This window comes from Paralichthys olivaceus, chromosome 6, assembly GCF_024713975.1.
Source record: "Paralichthys olivaceus isolate ysfri-2021 chromosome 6, ASM2471397v2, whole genome shotgun sequence".
Lineage (NCBI taxonomy): Eukaryota > Metazoa > Chordata > Actinopteri > Pleuronectiformes > Paralichthyidae > Paralichthys > Paralichthys olivaceus.
The window spans coordinates 7,571,461-7,593,625 of NC_091098.1; the positions used below are offsets into that span (position 1 = coordinate 7,571,461).

The 22,165-nt window shown below is 38.7% G+C and overlaps 1 protein-coding gene across 1 annotated transcript in view; it reads right to left on the bottom strand.

The window, feature by feature from the left end:
- The window catches only part of chrna4b (cholinergic receptor, nicotinic, alpha 4b), a 37,773-nt gene extending 18,633 nt beyond the window's left edge, over positions 1-19,140 (bottom strand). The window contains exon 1 of the mRNA XM_069526606.1: positions 19,057-19,140. The gene's annotated coding sequence lies outside the window, so the exon portion shown is untranslated. The remainder of the gene's footprint in view (positions 1-19,056) is intronic.
- Positions 19,141-22,165: the final 3,025 nt, after the last annotated feature.

Consider the following 22,165-nt stretch of genomic DNA (forward strand, 5'->3'; position numbering starts at 1 on the left):
CTCTGTCCCTGTGTTTAAAGCAGTTTTAAGAAATTAAGCTTGACCCTAAAATAGTTTGGGCACTTAGTAAAATTGCTTTTAGTCCATACAGTGTCTGCCTGGTTTTAAAAGTGCTTTAGAAATTAAAAGTGATGTGACTTTTGGGCATGGCTGTATTACTGGATGGTTCTACAGGGCATAGGCCCAGGACCAGAGTCCCTGTTTGAAGTGAGATTGCTTATTAGAAAGTCAAACAATTGCAATAAGACACATGACAAACTACAGACAAATACCACCCACCTATGAAGATCGCTAATTACTTCTGGGTTTAATCTACACAAAAACTGCTGAGTTAATAATGTTGTGATATGATGGAAAAACATTTTTTTTCTCTTTGCAAGATTAGCTGTATCACTGATCAATTTTGAAACTGGTCTTGCCCTTGAAACCTGAATGACCACTGAGAGTCATCATCGAGTACTGACCCCCTGAGGGAAGGTGCCCACCCCCGGCTGCGGTATCTTTTCGCTGACCTCTGCACGAAGAACAGGCTGCGGCCCAAGTTTCTGCAGCACATATGGCATCCACGCTTACAAACAATTAAATAGCAATTAAAAACTTAAACACTGTAAAACAAAGCCAATCAATAGAATATATCTACTATGCAGTGGTAGGCAAATCACTGGGAAAATCATCATATTAACTGCAATTATTGACAAATTTGTGTTGCCTGAACGCGCTGTAATTGCAACAAGGCTTTCTGTGATTTTGTCGAGATTCTGCAATATCAATATTGGACTTGATTAACTCAACCACAACCTTGGGGGTTGGGAGGTGTAAGCTAATACAGCAGTAAAGTTGGTTGGTGCACAGTTAGTGCAGCAACATTCAATTACCGTACACTCAAGATTTGAGCCCTACAATTTTCTTCTGCCACTGCTGATTGCAACGGCAAGTACGACTTACATCTGTTGAACTGCACACAACATGTATAAAACACGTGTATAAGAGATTAAGCTACAGCTGAAATCTGAAGATAAACTCAGTGCCATTGTTGGTTGACGTCTCGATGTTTAATGAGTTTAATTATAATATTCCCTTCTGTTGGATTCCTGCTGCATGTTTGAGGTTGCAGGCAACAGTATGGCTCTTGAGAGGGGAATAATCTGTCCCGCTTTATATGGCACACGTTTGCATCATAGTGAGTACGTGAACACTTGGGGCACAGGATAATTACAAATGGGAAATAAGATGCAGCTGTAAGTGTGCCACTGTTGTTGTTATCCCAAAGGTGCATGATCATCCGCCTTAGTGGAGGACCACCCACTACAATTAGACTTTAACTCATCCTGCAGGCTCACCCAGCAAGTGCATGTCCCTGTGTAGCTGAGATCACACTGTCTTTATCTTTAATTCCCCGGGCTTTTTCCCTCAGCTCCGTCTGTTTGCTTTGTACTGTCTAAGAAATAAATAAATAAATGCAGCCAACTCAATTCATCAGTTGCACAGTGCAAAAGGTTATTTCTGTGCTTACTAATTTCTTTACTATCCAGTTGATTCAACTCATGTAATGTGAGTAAAGTTCTTGTTCTGCCCAAAAGAGGTTTGAAACTATATTCAATTGAGTAAACCGGACTTCCTTGGTGAAATTTTTTTTTAGAATAAAAGCCTAAATACACACTACAAAAGACAGTGATGTCATGAATCATGAAGCAAAGTTCAGTGACCCACCCCTCCACCACGTCAACACTGGACACCTGGTCATCTCCCTTCAAGCATCCAATCAGGGGCCCTTCATATGACGTCCCAACTTCCTGCTCCATTTCCTCATCACCACCACCAATATTTATCTGTGGAAAAATACTGTTGTGTAAAAAAAAATGATGTGAAACAAAGATTTCCCGTCATTTACTGGAGCAAGTCTCATTTAAAAAAATCACACGGAATGGGGGGTAAGATATACAAATCTTCTCGCAGATCCACTTTGATTTAAAGGAGAATCCAGCTGAGGTGATAAGACAAGCAGCAGAGGAGCAGAATACTATGTGGGATAAACTTGCTTACATGTTTTGATATGTGGAGATATTTTGCATGTTTCTCTCATGTTTTTATTGCCTCAGAATCTAATAAAAACCTAACGTTGGCCAACAATGTGGCCATAAATCAACTTCCAATGATGTGCAGACAGTAAATGAGCTATATGATAAATATCTGCTCCATGTATCATCTTGGTGATATGGCAACAGAGCGGGATATATCTGGAGGATGTCTTTCGAGGACAGTGTTATATGTTTGTGGGGGAGTATGGCGTGAAGTCCCTGGTGTGTCAGCAACATATCAGAAGAAATAGCTGAGAAGGCTCCTCAGTGAAACAGCGCAGGGGCACAAATTCACCTTTTTCCTGAGGGGGAATTATTCTTTAATCATTTTACTATATTTGAGACCTTGGTTGATGTACACACTCTGCAGTAGAAATGCCTCAGGCACCAAACATGAAGCAAATGTTGGCATTGCGTAACACACAAATATTTAAGAGGAGGACTACTGGCTGAAGTGACTACAACTGCTGTTTGTACCTGTTGTGGAAACGTTGGAGGAGCCTTAGTGTGTGTGGGTCCATAAAACCATCTGGAGTCGTACATAGTTCAGGGAATTTCTCTGTCTTCTCCAGGAGCTGCGTCTGGATGACCTCCGTTATCCAGCGCTACCTGAGGCTGACCAGAGGCCAATTAAATGACCTGTTAGTTCGGGTTGCTGCATGGACTGATCTCTGTCGGGTTTCATTTTCAACACTGATTGGATTTTTAGACATCTCATCATGCAAATTTTTGCCTGAAGTTCAAATATTCAACTCGAGCGAGGGGAGGGAACATTTCACGTAATTGCATTGACTTTGAATATAATCTCACTGTGCAAAGATTTTATTGTGAACACACCATAATAATAATTGTGTGTTAAAAACTCTTATTGAATTCTAACAATCAAGAAACGTGAGGCAGACATGTGAGCTGTGATCTCCTCTTCATCATCATCATCATCATCCTTAAGCTGATGAGAGTTTCTCATGTTCTGACTGATTTCCATCTGTCCTGAGACAGGTTGGGCCAATCAGAGCCATTTATCTCAAATTGGGCAGGTTTGGTTTTCCACTTATGTGCTGCCTAACTGCTGCACTTCAATCACACATCAACCACACTACTTTGCTCTGATTAGTTGTGGGTCTATCGAATGGCTTCCAGAGGTATTGTGGTCTGTGATCATTAATAACACCCTTTGGAAATAGATTATGAACTGAGACATGGCAGACCCATTTGCAAATGCAACATCTTGTGCAATAAACTTGTGCAAATTATGTAAACATAAACACAAATGAAAAACAATAAAATCGTCATGATTCACTGTATATCACAGATTATCCCCATGGAAACAATGAGATATGGGCACTCAGATTTTTACGAGGAAGATTGGATCATGAATAAGCTTTGTCTGCCAGTATTTTCATCAATGTTGCATACAACCTTTTTTTTTTAAAGCTTTATTAATATTTCTTATCACCACCTGTTATGCAAGACATAAAAGAAAAACAAATCTACCAAAGCCACCCAAGCAATTAAAAACGCCACTACCTTCTAGTTCTAAAGCTCTAAGACTCTGATTGAGAAGCTTCTATTGTGGTAATTTGGGTGTTGTTGATGTTTTTTTAGGACTATACATGCATCAGCTACATTCATTGAAATATTACTGAACTGTATGGCTCACTGGTCTGTTTCTTTGGAATGTGCAGAATTTGTTAATTCAATTCTGTTGTATTTCCTCCACCAACAGTGAGCCTATAAAGTATAGATCGTATTACCCTATATGAATAGAGTATGAGGTAATACATACATACATTTCAGTCAGACACAACCAAAATAATGACTGTGATCATTGCAGACCTTCATCTCATTGTACAATTCTTTTAGCTTCTCTATAATAGCATTACCCTACTTCCTACATTTGCAGAAACACAGCTCTGATGCCAAGCGTAAATTGGTACCACACGATTGCTGCATATGAATGTAATTCATAGGATATGGGATGGAATTAACAAGACATTTCTAAAATGTCAAGTGAATTAGGGGAAATCTCCAGTGCATATTAAGAGTCATTTGTCTCGGCTGCAGAGAGCAGCCAACGTGGTGACACCAGGATCCTGACCATTCTGTGCTGCCACTGGGATGTTGCAATAGGCACTGTCATCCATCACAAGTCAACTTGACAGCACCCAGCGTGCCTGGATGACTTCTATGACTATTAGCCCCTTGATCCCTCCTTAACCATCCCACTGTGTATCCCAGCAAGCCATGCGTGACTCTTTTTTTAACAAATGGTGATCCATCAATGACATTATTAGTATAGGTAACATTTCACCATGCTGCTAACAACCTCGTAACACCCACTTCTCTATTAGACGGCTGCTTTTAGGCATGCACCATGGCCACAATCATGTTTATCACCTGTGTCAACTCATAACTCACAATTAACAACTCCACATTATTGTGCTTGTAGCTGCATAAAAAAACATAGGGTTAAAGAGGAATTCCAATATTTTTCAACCTGGGCCTCATGTTTATAAATGTGGGTGTATAAAATGAACGGTACTTACAAAAACCTTTGGAATCAACCGGAAACAAGAACATGGCTGCAGTTGTTACAGTGTAATATTATGTTCTCTACAAGAGCTTTGTACTGCTGTCAGAAGACTCACTTACTGTTCTTCTGGTAACCTAAGACAAGTGAGTACAGAAGTGACATTGCAATAGAGAAGAGACAGTCATCTCACATTATTCATCTATAAAGCTTTGTTGTTAAAACTTCCAAATTACTTAAGCTCTCTTCTCTCATTTAAAACCATACAGCACAAGATCAAGTAACTACTTAACTTTAGACATCCCTCATGTACGCAGCAATATTGGCAGTTTTGCCAATATCGGTGCCTCTCTTGGAAAGGATATCTTGATCTCAATGTGACTGCCTGAGTAAATAAAGATTAAATTAAAAAATAAATGCTACAGCATTTTTAATGCTGCTGGCTCACAGTGTAATTATTGTTTGCAGGATATGCTCTCTGTAATTCAACTGGAGAAGCTGCAACATAACCAGAGCAACTCCCAAGATAGATTCATTAAAACCTTTTCAGAATTATATTAAAAGCAAATATCTTAAACTTGACATTATCATATCACAATAATGTACTTGTCCACAACCACATGTATTTACCGTTTTTATTATTTACCTACTTTTTGTTTTATATACTGAATCTTTTTTTCAAGTGAGGTTCCAGAGAGGTGGAGGTGTTCCAACACTGCCAATGTGTGTTTGTTTATATTCTGGAAACTAACAATCTGAAACTGCCACAAACAGACTATAAATAAGTATATAAACGAATACAATGAACTGTATTGTGACATAGTTTATTTTTTGTGTGGAGGTAAAAGTCTGGGGGCACCAAAGATATATAGTGTCCCCATCACAACCTCAACTCCTGCTCCACCAAAACTAAAAATAATAATATTCAGAACTGCTCTCATTACCCAACATGCAGCTCATGCCTGTGCCCAACAGCAGGAGCAACAATAAACATAATGGAGCCCATCTCATTTTCTCGTCCTGCGTAATACTGGAGGAGGAAGAGGGCTGTCTGACTCCAGGCAGCAAGGCCCCGCAGAGACTGACAAGAAAGTCATTTGAGCTGTGCAGCTTTTTGAGGTGTCAACAGCCAGAGGGGTTTGTTGTCTGCAGTTTCCACATCCACTTTATCCATCAGCCGACGACAGTGTTGGAAGTCCAGCAAAGCATGCGCAGAGCCTCATCATCATTTGAAGCATCTTTGTGCTGCTGAACATCCTGTGTATTATTACCATGGGCAATATATCCTACGTCTGTCCTCATTCGCTGCCTAAAAGCTGTAACTCTTTTAACTGAAGTTCATAACATGAATAGTTTTCCTAGGAATATAATATTAAGACATTGACCACATACTGGTTACTGCACTTGAGCTATTCAGACACAGTTCTATAAGGCTCTTTAACTTCCATACAGAAAACGTCCACACTTCTCACACTTCTCTCCTCCCTCCTACTCAATTTTCCAACTTTTACCTCCCTCCCCTCACTTCCTTCCACCATGTGTCCCTGTTTGGGTCACTATCCATCTCAATCTGTCTCCCCAAATCCATCTACTGTCACCTCCTCAGTATAAGGACAGTCAGGGGGCTGTGTTCACCTATGTGTTTGTTTGTGTGTGACCTGATTTTTAACAATGTATAGAAGTCCAGAACTGCTGACAACATCGCCCACAATGAACATCTTGAAATGACTGTGTGTTGGAAAGGAAACTGAGTTAAAACCTGGGGTGATCTGATAAAAACTACACTGTTTGTGTAGTTTTATCACATTTAAATGAGTGTTATATTGTCATATTCTGTCATATAAATGCACTGTTTACATTGCCATACTGAGGCATTGATGTCTTTTAGGTTTGGCTGGTGCTTATATCTATTTACTGCTTCCACTTACACTCGATCTATGCCAGAGAGAGACTTTGGTGCTTTAAACAACTTCAGGGCTTTTTTTGGAGTCATTATTTTGTTCCTGCTTTAACAACATTCTGAAAAAGGGAAATATGTCAAAAAAACATGCACCATACGTTTGGCTGAATAAATAGTTTGACAATTTCTTGTATCTCAAACAACATCAGAGCTACTGAGGCCTCTCCCCCCATTTAAAGGTGCTAGAGTGGACAAATGAAGTTTTTCTCCATGCAGTAACTGCACTGATGCTGAGGGCTACGGGTGAACATTGAGGCATGTGTTAATGTTTTTTAAGTGAAATGAGGCTATCACAGGGAGAGCAGCTGAGACATTGTACTTCAAATCAGCGTGTGTTTTCTGAATAGTCTGATTACGTCCACCAAGCAGGTTATGTTTTCACCTCTTTCTGTCTGATTGTTTACTTGTAAGTAGGATTAGGTAAACAGCTCTTCAACATTAGGAGATAGGACGTGTTTTAATATTTTCAAAGATTTCGTTCAGAATAATTCATGGATCTTGACCAAAAAACAGGTATGTTAAGGGGACTGATATTTATGAAAGATTCTGGATCAAGTGAATTTAAATGTGGTTTAATGAGGAGCCTATTGAGCTTTGTCATTTAGTGAGAGCTTTTCTAGTATTGAATTAAATTAACAATGAAATACTATACCAGTCGGCATTATATATATATATATCGGCAGTATATATATATATATATATATATATATATATATGGAAACATAAAATTAGGAGACAGTGTTGATTTTGTTCTGATTATGTTATTGTCAAATGGAATTCAATATGTTTATTCTTCAAGATAGAAATCCATATTTATGGATTTAGAGGATTGAATCATGCAAGTGTGACCCAATGATTCTCAATACACAAGACACAGAATGTACTGAAAATAGTGATTTATTTATCCTACATAAAGTAAAAGGCTTGTCTCCATTCAATTAACAAGCCAAGAAAGTAAACTATATGAGGCTAGACTGCACTGTAAGGGAGGCTATTGTCAGAAGTTAGCAGAAAATATACAGGGAAATTATGAATAAAGGTTCTAGTTAGAAATAAACCGATAACAAATACATAAAAATTGTTCAACAACACTCATATTTGTCTATCTCGCAATGAAAACAATTTTTTTTCCAGGATCTCAAACAAAAAAACTAACTAACACTGATGAATACATAACCTCCTTGTCATGCATGAAGTGGAAAGTCCTGGTGATCCATGGTTTGATTCATGGTGATCTTTAATTTATAATAATCAAACCCTGAATGACACTGAGCTGGTTCAAACATTTGGTCAACTACATACAAAAGTAAAGGCAAAGTGTCCTGCCACCAGAAAGTACCTCAACATTGTAAATCCCATGTGTGATACCAGGCCATGATAAATTGAGATGCTGCTGCTGATGTTGTTTGCTAGCAATGCTGTAGATAGTCAGTGTCATAATTGGGATTATTTTGTAGAACTTTTATGGATAATTCAAATGAATGGAGTCTTGTAAACCTCCCTTGTACCTCAATGCAATAACAGAAACTTGCTATCCTAGTGGTTCAAAAGAACTCAGGAGAGCATACAGTAAGTATTTATTACAATCCTATCCTCATACACACCACATTATACCATCTCTCCATCATTCTGAAATAAATGTCCTTTCGGACAATCGATAAATTACTTCTCACTTCACGGCATGACTAATTAATTTGCTTTGGTTATGTTCTCTTTAAATTGGCCCTAACAGATGAAAATTGAAAAGAAAATGGTTTTTCCTGTGACTGGCAACACAGTTATTTCATTGCAGAGAACAATATCAGCATTAATATTCTTTTAATAATCTTTTTTTTTTTATGTGCCTATTGTTATCAGGTTTTGACTAATGCCTCCCAGTCGCTCAGTTTAAAGAGCACCCCATTTTTGATAGCTTTAATTAAATGGGGAATACTTAAGTGCAGCCTGGGTGACTAATGCTGCTCCCTGGATGTTAAGGTCACCACGTGAGGTCCGGTGGGGGTTGCTCCTCGTCAATACCTCAACATATTCTCGATAGATAAGTGCTACTTTTTGTTCCCCTGAGACACAGAAACATCATGTAGTGACAAATGACCTCATAACAAGAGCATGCAACAGCTCCGACCCATCCCGGCTTATTTGCACATGGAGAGATAAGTGTTAAATGCAAAAGCCAATTAGCTTTATGCAATCAGTCCATTTTTAGTCATGCAAAGTTACTGTACAATGCAGTTCATTTAGAGTGCCGTTTAACCAAAGCCCTTGGACCTTTTAATTCATTTGATGAGACTTGGGCACTCATGCTTTCAGGCTATTATCCAGTGGCACTTTTAATTTAATAGAAGTTGTTTCAACAGTGTCCAAATTGAAGTGGCAACAGTTTTACACTTGTCTTATTCCCACAGGGAAACGACTAACCAGTCTTACATCCTGGTTCAAAGGCTTAAAACTTTAACCTTTTGTTGTTCTGAGTAAGAACCAGAAATGGTTTAGGAGTAATATCGAAAAATAAAATATCTCTAAGAATACAGTAATAGTAGTATAGTAATATATAGTAACATAAAATAATATTGTAATAATTCCCCTTTTTCCACACAACACACATTCACACTGGACTGCACTCGAATTACAATCCCTGTTGTGTAATCTTTCTAAATGGCTGCAAAGTGAACAATACACTCACAGTTGTTTTCTCGTGCATTGCACCAGAAAACAACTGTGCAATCTAACTTGATGCATTGTAACCGTGAACAATTCAATCACAGTTTTCTCTATGGCAGTAAATTTAGATTAGCATTTACACTTTATACTTTATTCTATTTTTTACCTATTCATTAAATGTGTATTATTTACCTCTCTCCTGTATTGTACTGTACTGTGACCAGAATGCCATGAGATTTTGTTTAAATGTGCACTTGGCCAATAGTTTTTGAATGACAATAAAATGTTGAATTAAATACTAATATTCCTTTTTACTCCATTAAGAAGAGCAACATTAGACTGAGAGTGTGAGCAGGACATTTCAAAAAGCCATTGACCAAATAGTGAACAAGGACACAACAAATTAGGAGTACTCCGGTTGGATTGATATTATGTTGCTAGCAACTCTACTGTATACAAAATGTGTGGGCGTGTTCGTAGGAGGGAGGCCAGAGTTCATGTCCTTGTTCCTGCTGCACGAACATAAGTGCCTCTTAATAAAAGGAGTACGTCAGATTTATCCTCTTTCATCCCAACTAAGATGCCGTTCATTCCAGGATTTAATTCATAGTTAAGTGCACAACATCACTTGTTGATTGTCATTTAGTACCACTGCGACACGATATGTGCGGGTCATATATTATCCAGCTGTGCCATGCACATTCCTTGTTTGCCAGAGGTTATCAAGCGTGTGTACTTTCTTTTTCCAGCAAGGACAAAATGGTAAAAAGGTTTTTACGTAATCAGAAAATACAGATGTTTTATCCACACTGAAAAGGACAAGATCACTCAACCTTTCTGCACATTTGTTCCATGTAAGTCTCTAAAGTCTTCAGAAACATGATGTAGAAAAACAGCACAAGCTGAGCACTCACAGTTGCTGTGGTTACCACATGGCATTTCCGCAGCCTCTGCATGTGTGATACATAGTTACAGCTCCATTGGTACGTCTGGCAGAGCTGCCACAGTGTAGTCACCATGGCACCCTAACGGAGGAGCATGTGTTGTTTAGTTTATGTTTAGTTTCTTCTTTTTACTTTACTGTTTGACTAAAATTAAAAGAACTCATATTCTTTTTGTGGGGTTGTTAAACGTACTGGCAAAAATGGAGGGAATCACAGATCAACTCTTGATTACTGTCCTTGTAATCCCGAATCCATCAGCCTACTGACTCATCAGTCAAACAAACACAATGCAAGAATCTTCGACCGGAATCTTCATGGAAGATTCTACAGCGGTATTCAAAACCCGCTGCGTTGACACTTTCTGTCACAACAACACTCTCTCTTGGTGCAGAGACTCTTTCCCCCTCAATTCCTAAAGACAGTGCTGTCACAGCCAGCTTGTGCACTGGATCACAGTGGTGAGCGGCTTCAGTCCTCAGGCTTTAGCCCCCCCGCTTTCTCTACCCTTTTTGACAGGGAGGATGAAGTTGGAGAACCGGACTTCAGCCGCTGCATAGTCTTTACCTTCAGCACTGAATGTCAGAGGTCCTCTTACATGAGTGATTCTGCCGACGTCACAAACTTTGTGACAACAAACAAAGTAAACGCTGGTCTTTCTGTGGTTTAATTCAACATCTGCAGATGCACTCACAACACATTCAAATACATAGGATACGAGAGCAAGGGAAAGAAAATATCATCCTTTTGTTCTTTCTGGTGAGTTCACATCATCTCATCCTTACACTAAGTGAGTTACATGCTGCCTTCCCCTTGAGAAGCCTGGCATTCTCTAGGCTGTTCCTTGGGGGTGAAGCATACGTCTTACTTCTCACATCTCAGAAGTGTGGGATTGGTTTGCTCACAGTTATCAGCAGAATATATGGGATATGTGCATTCTTATCACAGAAGCACAAGGTCGTTCTTCAAAAGATAAAATAAACTACAACAGATCATAAAAATGTTCAGTGTTACAGACTTATGAAACAGGATCGGAAGCTGAAGTTCACATACTCAACATTGTGGTCCCTCAATATTCAAACTGATCAATATGGAGAACAATCAACTATCGAAATACATATTTTGTCTCCTTCCTCTTTTATTGGGACCACATCAGTCATGTTTGCTGGGCAGAGGATCTGATTCCAACAATTTGGACGCCAGCTGTGACAATAATTGCAAGGTGAGTACCTCCCTGTCAGTGGAGATGGGGGAGATGGATGAGATATTAAAGATGGATGAGTGATAATTGTGTTGCAGAGCTTGACAAGAATTCCCGTGGTTCCCCATGGTGTTGCCCGCCACCACCCACAGTGGTCTGAGGCGCACTTCACAGCACTGCCGTTATTTGCTTGGTGGAATGTGGTAAAGTTCCCAGAGTCGTGTGTTATTTGTTTAAGATTATATTTAACTGATATATTGAGCTGTTATTTGAAGCATGGATTTATAGCCTTATATTTGACACTTTTATCTGAATTAAGTTTATCTATGAAGTTTTAATTAAAAAAATTACCATTTGTGCATCTTTCATTTGGCTTAAACAGTCTTCTGTATGTGGGACTATCCCAACATTCAGACTTTTTTCAGTACTAGTTCAGTGTCTGTTCTAAACCTGCTTACTTAGAATGTTCTGTTCTTTTGTCCTGTGTTAAAGCTCTAGAGCTACTTCACAATTATTCCTTGGTTTATTACTGTCCAAATGTGTGGCATGTATGTAAGTTTTAATCATTAACTTAATATGTCATCTCTTCTTACATTGCATGTCAGATAATTCAGAGGTCTGATAAGAAATCAACACAATCTACAGACCCTTGTAAAGAAATTGCTGAGGAGGAAGTTATTATGTGAACATTGTAATGACGGAGATCAGCGCCCACGACACCTGTGAATGTCTGTCTGCAAAATATTGAAATAAAAATTATCAAATTATAAAAATGATCTGGCCACGAGGTTTGTGGAATGAGGAGGCAGATACAGCCTTTCCAGGAATACACATTTCCATAATTAATATGTGGCACCTAAAGCTCAAGATTTGTATACCAATAACTCACAGCTCCAAATAACTCTAATGCATCAGAGGTCAGAGTACAGCTTTTTGTCTCAGAGAGTGTGTCGTAATTCATTTCCAATCCAACAGTGAAGGCAAAGAGCACAAAGGCTAAAATATTCCTGCCGATTTAAAAATGTTCATTCCTGTTCATTCCACATAATCCACGACATTCGAGAGCTTAACTTTAAAACTATCCATCCTCTGTGTGTAAGATTGCTTTTTAATTCAACTAATTCCATAACCAAACGTGGCTAATTCTCTTGCCCCTCTCCTCCATTTTGAACGAGAGCCAGAAGCTTGCAACTTCTCCACTGGAATCAGTCCAGACCTTGAAAATTTGAGGGACACCATGTTGACTATTACTTTTCACATTACTGTGTATTTCTGGTGGCGATAAACAATATCAAAGAATTCAATTACCCTGTTTATACAGAATACATACATTTTATGAAAACGTCATCCAACCATAACTAAAACCATAATGAAAAGCCTGCACTGAACATACAGGAGGATTAACAACACAATGGACTGTTTCAGAGGCCACATTATTTAAGATACATTGACACTGTGAGAGGGAGGTGCCAACAAAACAGATTGTGTTTAAATCACTGGTTGAAGGTTAGATGAAGATGATGATTATGACGATGATGATTATTATTATTGAGCAAATTTCCACATAATGGCACTAATAATGGATTATTTTATATTATCTGTGTCAACCAGGAAGGAAGGGTCTTATGAAAGACACAACCACATTGCATTATGGAAAGTGTAGTATGCAAGGTGTTGGAGGTTAACCCATTGAAGTCAGGGCATCACACTTTGCAGTTGGCAATTTTGACTATTTAACTCCACTAATCCTATTAAATATAAAGGAAAAAAACTTGTGAGTATGGTAAAAGAAAAGCATGTCCAACATCAGACCATCTCTAAACAGAGACAGAGATTATGCTCTTTACTACAAGTAGCTCTTATAAAGTGGCCGAGGTTCATACACCGAATGAATTCTATTTACTACTCAAGACGGAGCTAAAGGTTTCGGAACAAGCCAGCAATTGGACCTTAATTATAGATTATTTTACATACATTAATTTATACATACAAACAAGTGAATGATAATTTATGTATTGTAAATAATAAATGCATGAATGTTTAATACTTTAATACAATATTATAAATTGGGTTCTAGCTGTGCCACAACAACCCAAGTAATGGTGCTCACATCATTTTTCCATTGAAAAAAAAATTGAGTTGGGATCACATCTTATACCTCAACGTCTCTCCTTTCAGCAGATACTGAGTTATTAGTTCAACTTTGAAACTCTCATCTCAAAACTTTCAAATTCCTAATCTCTCAAAATAGATGCTTTTGCCCTTTTTCCTTTATTCATTGTATCCTGTGTAAATGCCACAATGTTCTTTGTCACCCAGTCTACTGCCATTCAGCTTTTTACTGAAGGAAACCTTCCTGTCAGTTTTGAAGAATATAAGGGGGCTGACAGACTAAATTTCACTCTCATGTTCTTTTTCCATACGCTCAGAATGAACACGCTCACTGTGAACCCTGATTTCTTGGTGTAAGTGTTCTCCACACACTCTGGCCTGTGGGCTTCAGTTTGCCCATGGGTAATCTTTAAATCAACAACTACAGCTCTCTGGGTTTTACAGCAGACTCTGCTGCACATGTTACTCTGACACTGTTACACTCACAGTAAAACTACATCACTCTTTAACAAAGGGCAGGAAAAACTACTTCAAGATAAAATAATCTACTAGATTGCTGTACCTGATTAAGAGATCATTATTGGATAAAATAATACTACTGATTTTGTGGAATTATTTTTAAATTATTCAATTACTTTTGATTATAGCTCACCACAGTATATTGCTAAGAATTAATACCCAACATAAATTAGTATAGTAATTAAAAAAACATATCACCAAAATGTATTATGTGTACAATATGATAACTAGTGAAGCTGTCTGCCTGAGTTTGACTCCTGCAGAGTTAATGCATTCCATGTTATTCAGCACAGACACCAATGTTAGAATGTGCAGGAGTGATTCTCAGCTTCTGACTGACCTCACAGTTCACCGCGTTTATGTGTCCCAGTAAAATGAGTGTCCATCGACTGTATACACACTAACATCCACCTCACGTTCTGTCTCACACACCAACACCAGTTTCTTTGTAACCCTACAGGGTGCAATCATCCACTGCCCCGCACCCCTCACTCCACTACCTGGCAGGAATTTCAAGACCTTTAATTTACCATTTTTTTCTTCCCGTCGTGAGCTACATGTCATAGGTCCAAGTGGGATTCCCCCTTTTGAGCTGATTTCATTCACATTTGTCTCACTCAAATTATTTTCTATGAAACGGCTGATTGCCTCTCTCTGACCTTCAACTTCTCATTTCCACACAGCTTGTGCGGAAAGTAAAAAAGAACCTGCACTTCCACTCCACTTCATATTTCTCACTTCAGACCTCAGTAGCTACATTCAGACATCTTCACTGACCATGAATGCTACGACCGAGCTCATATTATTTGGCTGTGCAGCTCATCTTCACCTCTGTGAAGCTACATGATTACGACATACACCAATCATGACTTTCTTCAGGACCTGCTCTTTTAATCAGAAAAAATCAGGCCAGGTCACCGCACACAAACTCCTATTTTTATCCACAGTCTCTCACTCATTGTGTTACCCTTCCATCTTTGTTTTTCCACAAAGATGGAGCCTTAGTATTCTTGGATGAACTCCTGACGAGTTCATCCCTGACATCACCTTTTCACCTTTTCCATACTTTTCACAACCCCTCCCCGCTCTCTGAATTCACAAATCACTGATTTTAACTGTTGAATCAGCTCCCAGCCGAGGCATCTGATGGTGACATTGCTCGAGTATCATGGACATAAGATCTAAATTCAAACCCAACAGCCTCCTTCAGCGGTTGCAATCAGGTACCACACACTCACACACAAAAACACAGCAGTGAACCTGGCTCTATCTGAGTCTAGGATCCTTTTTAAGGCTTCCCCCAAGGCTGTGTGAGATCGGCCACGCTACTCCCAGCAAATACTAATGAATGAATGTAATCACACTGACAGCTACATCCTCAGCCACAGCACAGTGCTGCTCTCTGGCCAACTTTGTGTTCTGACCTCTATACGGAGGGGACAAACCAGCCAATTTATTTTTCCATGAAGAAATAAGGTGCATCCCTTTTCTGCAGCAGACACACAGACAGATGTCCGTTTAACACCTAGCAGAAATTAATAGAGTCTAACCCTATAGTCCTGCAACACATTCTGCCTGCATGTTATAAAGTTCAGTTTGTGTTGAAACTGTTACAGATGTGTGAAGTCAACTGTTTGGTCCTTTTGGAGGATGGTCTGTGAGCTGACAGGGAGGTGCTATGGTTATGTTCCCTGCAGTCATTGGTTTAAATGGGGTGGACAAAATAACACAAACACCTATCTGGATGACAATATCTAAATTCATCAGCACAGTAAACTGCAGACTCCAAAATGATCATACATTTTAACCAAAATCAAAACTGAATTGTATTATATTTTTTTATTCAATTTATTTTATCTAGCAAGGTCATAACCATTGATCCGTAGTTAGTTCAATAGCTATTTTGCATCTGTGTCCGCAGGCAGGAAAATATAAAAGCCAATACAGTACAATACATCAAATACCAAACAACTGACAGAATTTGCAATCAGTATAAAACATTCTGCAAAATATACATGATATTTTGTCCAAGTTAGAAAACGGTTCCAAGGTCAATGAACACATCACTGATTTGTCTTGAGCCATGTTTTAAGTGTCATTTTCAAAATATTGAAGCCTGTGTATTCTCCGATTTAGGTGGGAACTGAGTTCCATTTTTCCGCTGCTCCATCTTAGAATGCTGTTTGTCCAAAAACAGTCCCTAGCATTGTCTCTGCAGAGTGACACATTGTTGAATTGGTAGTGGTGCAACATCTTTAATTAGTCTACACGTCAATCACATATCTGCAAGGCAGATAAATTCACTGGATCCATTTTTTTATTTGGATCTTCACCAAATTGCACAGACGCAAAAATATCAGTGCCCTAAATATGTCAGATTTTTATCATCAGGATCCATGAATTATTCTCTGAGAAATCAACAAAAATGTTGAAAAAAATATATCTCACATTGTTTAAAGGATTCCCGAACTAATCTGGTTCCACCCAACATTTGTACAGGTTTTTCCTTTGGGTCATCCTGCTAACAAACAAAGAAAGACGGAGGTAATAATGGAACAATGATGGAAGCTCCTCTGTATTATAAATGTCATGAATACACAATGATTTGCAGGGCCACTGTATTAGACTGCATTAGTTGTGTCCAGGTGTATCTAATAAACTGTCAACTGAGTGTAGTGTCAAGGTGCTGCAAATATTTGCACACTGATCATTTGTTGTATGACGCTGGTATAATGTGTCTGTCAAGATCGTGTCTGCATCAGCTTGAGGTTGGCAGGAAGGAGCCTCAGAAAATATATTATGATATGATATCTACTGTATGTCCGGTTTGATCTGTGGATCCCGATAAAATCTATTTATCTGTCGAGGTCAGACAGTCATGAAGGTCATCCTTGTCCTAAGTCCATTTCTAGACAGGAACAGGAAGGTCATTTTATCTCCATGACACTGAGCATGCTCAGTGCTGCGTCTTAGGCTCCCAGCAAGATGATTAGAGTTCAGGATTGACTTGAACAATGTTAATTTATGCTCCTCTTATAAAAACACCAAATTAGCAGAAAACTTTAATTTTAATTGTGCTTTAGCAGCACTGTTTCTTTGTCTGCCCGGAGTTCAATTATGTTTTGTTCATTTTGCTGAGAAGGATTTATTGAGCTACTCACAGAGACCTTAATGGACTCAGCAACTCCTGCCATTGTTCAGCTGATTCCTGTTATATCTCCATTAATTTAAAAGCTGCGCTAAGGCGAGAGAGTGCGGTTCTCATGGTCAGAATAATGATAGTGGTGGTATAAGTACTTGTAGTTATTCTTGTAGAAGTATTACATTAGCATTATAATGGTAATAGTCATTGTTCACATAAGCCAAACGTATACAGAATACTAGAGTAGAAATCTGTAGAGCACATTCCTTCACCAAGACCCAACAGTCCACTTATGAGACCAAATTCACTAGATCCACATTTTTATTTGCATTTGTAACAAACTGTGCACACTCATAAATATCCGTCCTCTCATCGACATCCATTGATTATTTTCTGAGAAATCAATGGCACTGTTGATAAAAAACACCTCCCAATGTTAAAGAAACATCTAAAAAATCCTGGACCCTGAATCAGATTAATATCAAAATAAATGCGTTCTTTCCTGACCCATACCGCATTGAAGGGATGTGCACAGCATAGGACTAAAGTGGCCTGGACAACTGCCCCTTTGCCCTCTTTGACTGAGTTGCTCCTCTGTAGAATTTTTTTTTAATTATTATTGTGGCTGTATAAACATGAGTAGCCCAATAGTTGCTAAAGTTTGGTTAAATTACATTTTCTTCAGGTTAGAACCATAGCCCCCCAGCTACAACCATTAAGTTTCATGGTAACCTGTCCAGTAGTCGTCTGCTTTTCCTGATAACTAAGAGACACACATTTTGTTTTGCTCCTCAGCACACAAACTATCTGACAGCTTGATTTAAAATAATGATGATGCACATGAAAACTTCACAGAGTAGGCTACTCAATATCAGCGCATTACGTTATCCAATTCAATTCAATATCACTGACCAATCTGTGATTTATGTGGAGGTTCCAGAAACAGCAAAGTGATCATGATTGACATGAATCATCATCACTTCTAATGGGATGAAATGAAAATCTGTCGACTTTAATTTGTTGTTTTCATGTTGAGGGGAGGTAACTTCCAATGACTGCTGCACCTCATACAACAAGACCACAGAATATCAACTGTGAACATTTGCTGAAGTTTATGCCGAAGCTTAATGTTACTTTTGACAACTACAGTTTCCCTTAAAACCCAGAATCCTCAGTGGCTTAAAAGGGATAAATGAATCATAAACTGTTATCTCTAACATCACAGCTCATAGATAAGGAATTTGCTTAGTTCTTGAAACCCCACATCACTTCTCCGCCGACAGATAAACACGTCTTTGTCATCATCTGTGTTCTAAAGAGATCTGCCGCTGGCAAGTCAAGGACCAATTATTCAATACAGAGTCTGCTTTAGTTTCAGCTCCAACCTTCATTTCTTTTTGTCCCTCCACTGAGACTGATGCCAAAGAAGCTGCCTTGGTGCAAAACCTTATAGATGTATAAAGCTGGTGAATGTCATAGAAATACAATTGGAGCCGTAACAGAAAGGAGTGCAAATACTTCTGTCTCTTTACATAACAGTGACGCATGTTATAAAAGTTCTCAAACACCTATGTTATGTTCAGAGCCAAGTATTTCTCTTTAAGAGCATTCATAAACTAGTTTCTTATCTCTTAGATAATTTGTTTGGAATAGAAAGGTCTCAAGTATGCTTATATTTTGTATTTTTTTCTTTATAAATGCAAGTATAAAGGCATTTTTAAAATGATCTCATCAATCATAGGGGTTGGATGACTGCAGGTCTCAGTTATTGAGAGACAAACACCATCTTGGCTTTATGAAGCTTTATAGTGTCTGTTACCTCCTTGTTTTTAATTTTGTGGCTCAAATATGTCCTGAACCGTCATGCAGACACATGCAGTGCAGGTAGAATCAAAGAGAAAAGCAAACTTACATGGCAACATGCAGGTTGTTCAAAGAGGCAAACTAATGGACAGGCAGGAGGGCCTCAAAGCAGCAGGAAGTGGCTGCTGAGGAGCAGGATCAGGTGAAAGGCAGAGGCAGGAAAGACTGAGGCCATCTGGTGGACAGGTGGAGGATGACATGGTCTGGAGAGTTTCATGGTAAACACTTGAGGAAGGTTAGGGAGGTGGACGAGGACAGGGCAGGTGTCATGAAGATGTGTGATTTTTATGCAAGATAAAGTAAAAACAATGAATGTAATTCACATTATGACCAAACCATCTTCTGATCTTTTGTACATCTGTTTTTCAGATGGTGTGTTTAAAGCCATGTGTGACTCTGAGGTAAGATTAGACCAGTTCGATCATGTGAGCCAACTAAAATCTGTCTGACACATATTCTTTAAAACTGCAGGATGCCTATAATATGTGGCAAAGGGACTGCCAATGAAAATTAGCTTTCAGCTAAGATTTGTATGAATGTTGACTAAAGTACATTGTTCCTTTTCAAATAAAGATTGAATTATATTAAATTCGGTTTGTGCTAAAAATCTAAGGGATCCTCTTTGTTATAAATTATGTATTTGTGCTCTAACCTGGCTTATGGTGTTTCATGTGTGTGTGTGTGTATGAATTAATGAATAAATTAATTCATAAATCCAACAGACATTTGTAATTTTCAAAGACAAACCAGTAAAATTAGCTTTATCACTTGGTCTACACCATGCATCACAGTTGTAGGTGCACAGACCAATATACGTGGTTCATTGCAGCACACTCAAATGTCTTCAACATGTGTCCTTAAAAACCTTCGTCTACACATCACTGTATTTTGGCACTATATGTTTGTATCCACACTAGCACTGTGGCTGCAGGGGCAGAGACATTACTCTCTTGGTCCAACACACTGACTGAAATATCTCTTGGATGGATTTCCACAGTGACATAACATTTACTATTTGTACAGTTGATTTCCTTCTTTGTCTTCACATCCAAACATAAACAGTTGTGACTTTGCTCTCTAACAACTAGTATATCAAACTAATTAGTCAAGTCAGGTTATGCATCAATACAATTGTTTTATCCTTCCTCCAAGCTGATAAATGGATGACTTGACTTGCTTCAGGCAGAAGCCTTGAGGGAACTAAGATCAATGCAATCCGGTAATTGTCGATGATTAATGATGAAATGTGTGTTCTCAATTAGGTTTTGTTTAATGTATTATTCTCCTGCAGGAAACAATATCTGGACATGCTCAATTTTTGATGTTGTTTACCCAGAACTGGAATAGTGTCATCATGGTCACAGGAATGAGATCGCATTAAGTTTGCACTCTGAAGGTCCTCATGTGAGGAGAATGAAAAACGAATCACAATGTGTTTTAAGTCATATATTTGCCATAGTTAATAATTCCTGTTTTTTAATATAATTATTATATTTTGGCCCTTTTTTAAGATTTTTTATGCTTTTACACATTTATATATTTGAGTATAAGAGCCAGGGTTTTCCACAGGGTTATGAGAACACCAATCATTTGCAGTCATGAAGCATTAAACCAACACACATTGCCCTTGTTGTTTTGCAAAGCCTTTGTCTGAAATGGAGCCAATGTTTAATGAATCTAGATTGTGATACGCTCACCAGTGTTATCTACACACTAGTTAATCCCCCACACCTATCGTCATTACCGACCTGTGTGTTTGAGGAGAGGGAGAGGAAGGTCACCCATGTCCGCTCTTGGTGGGCATCGATGCTATACATAAATAAAATGTTTGCAAGGAGACCACCGGACCAGCGCTGTGCACAAACACAGCTGGTGTCAAGGACACAGAGTCCTTTTTTCCTTTCAGCTGTAGATGTAGAAAAGTCACCTCCAGCAAATGACGGCTTCATATTTGATCTGAGCTTATTTAGAGAAAGTGCACATACAATACGTTCATTTATTGTATTTATACATCAGTGTCATTTGTTCTAATGAAAAGTGGAGTGTGAGGCTATGGAAGACCTTTTTATTGCATTCCTGTCATTGCACCTCGATGGTGAAACATGTGAGCACACATACCATTACCAAAATGCATAGAGTCCATCTGTTTTGGCCTCTGGTTCGACAGTTCTCTCACAGGAGTCAGATCACTAATGGTTTCATTGATTGTTGGCTCTTATCATTTATCAAGAAAAGGGTCAATGTCCCACCTCTACCTAATGGCACTGTTTAAACACAAATCTGTCATCTTTGTGCAGAGGGGCACAAACAAAATGAGCAGCATTATCACTGTGTTCATGATGCAAAGTGGCCATGTTGAAGAAACATTCTCATTTGTTGTTATGTTACTTAAACTTCAGATAAACGCTGAGTCTCTTCTTGATATATCGCACAAACTTGCATTTTCTGACCAGGCACGTAATATGCATGTCTTCACATTGATTCTATTTCACATGCTTGTCCCTGGTTGTTTGTCCTCTGCTCTGAGGTTTGGGTGGTCAAGACATCTGCAATTCCCCAGCTGCTGCAGAGAGTAAATAAGCCTTATGTGCTGTGTCGCCATCATTTGACTTTTATTAATGAGCCAATCAATTCCTATTAAATCACCCTTTCAACCCAGATCTTGACCCCACAACACTTAACAAATTGGTTGACCTGGTGTTGAGCGTGAGGAATGGAAACACTCCTTTGCCGCTTTGTTCACATTTTCATTTTCATTTACAATCACCAATGGCTGTTAAATAGGTTGTTAAATAAAATCCTTCAGGCGACAGCAATGAACAAATCAACACTCTGCTGCCGCACACACACACTTAGAGAGGAAGTCATTTACAATGTATGGACACATGCGTTTATGTAACTTTGGTCTGGGGTTTCTTTTGGGGGCACAGCAAATGCTATTATTATAGATAATAGTTCCTCCAGTATGTTTGGTCTGGCTCTTTCTGGAAAAGAGAAAAGCTTCACAGTTTGGTATGGAGGAGCTTTTAAGCCTGCACGGAGCTGTGAGCACATCCAACACCCTTGCAGGTGGTGAACCAGGTCTCATTGTCCATTATCATTGGTTGTCACTCACTAATGCATTTGTGGATGAATGGAAGTAAATCCTCTCAGCCAGG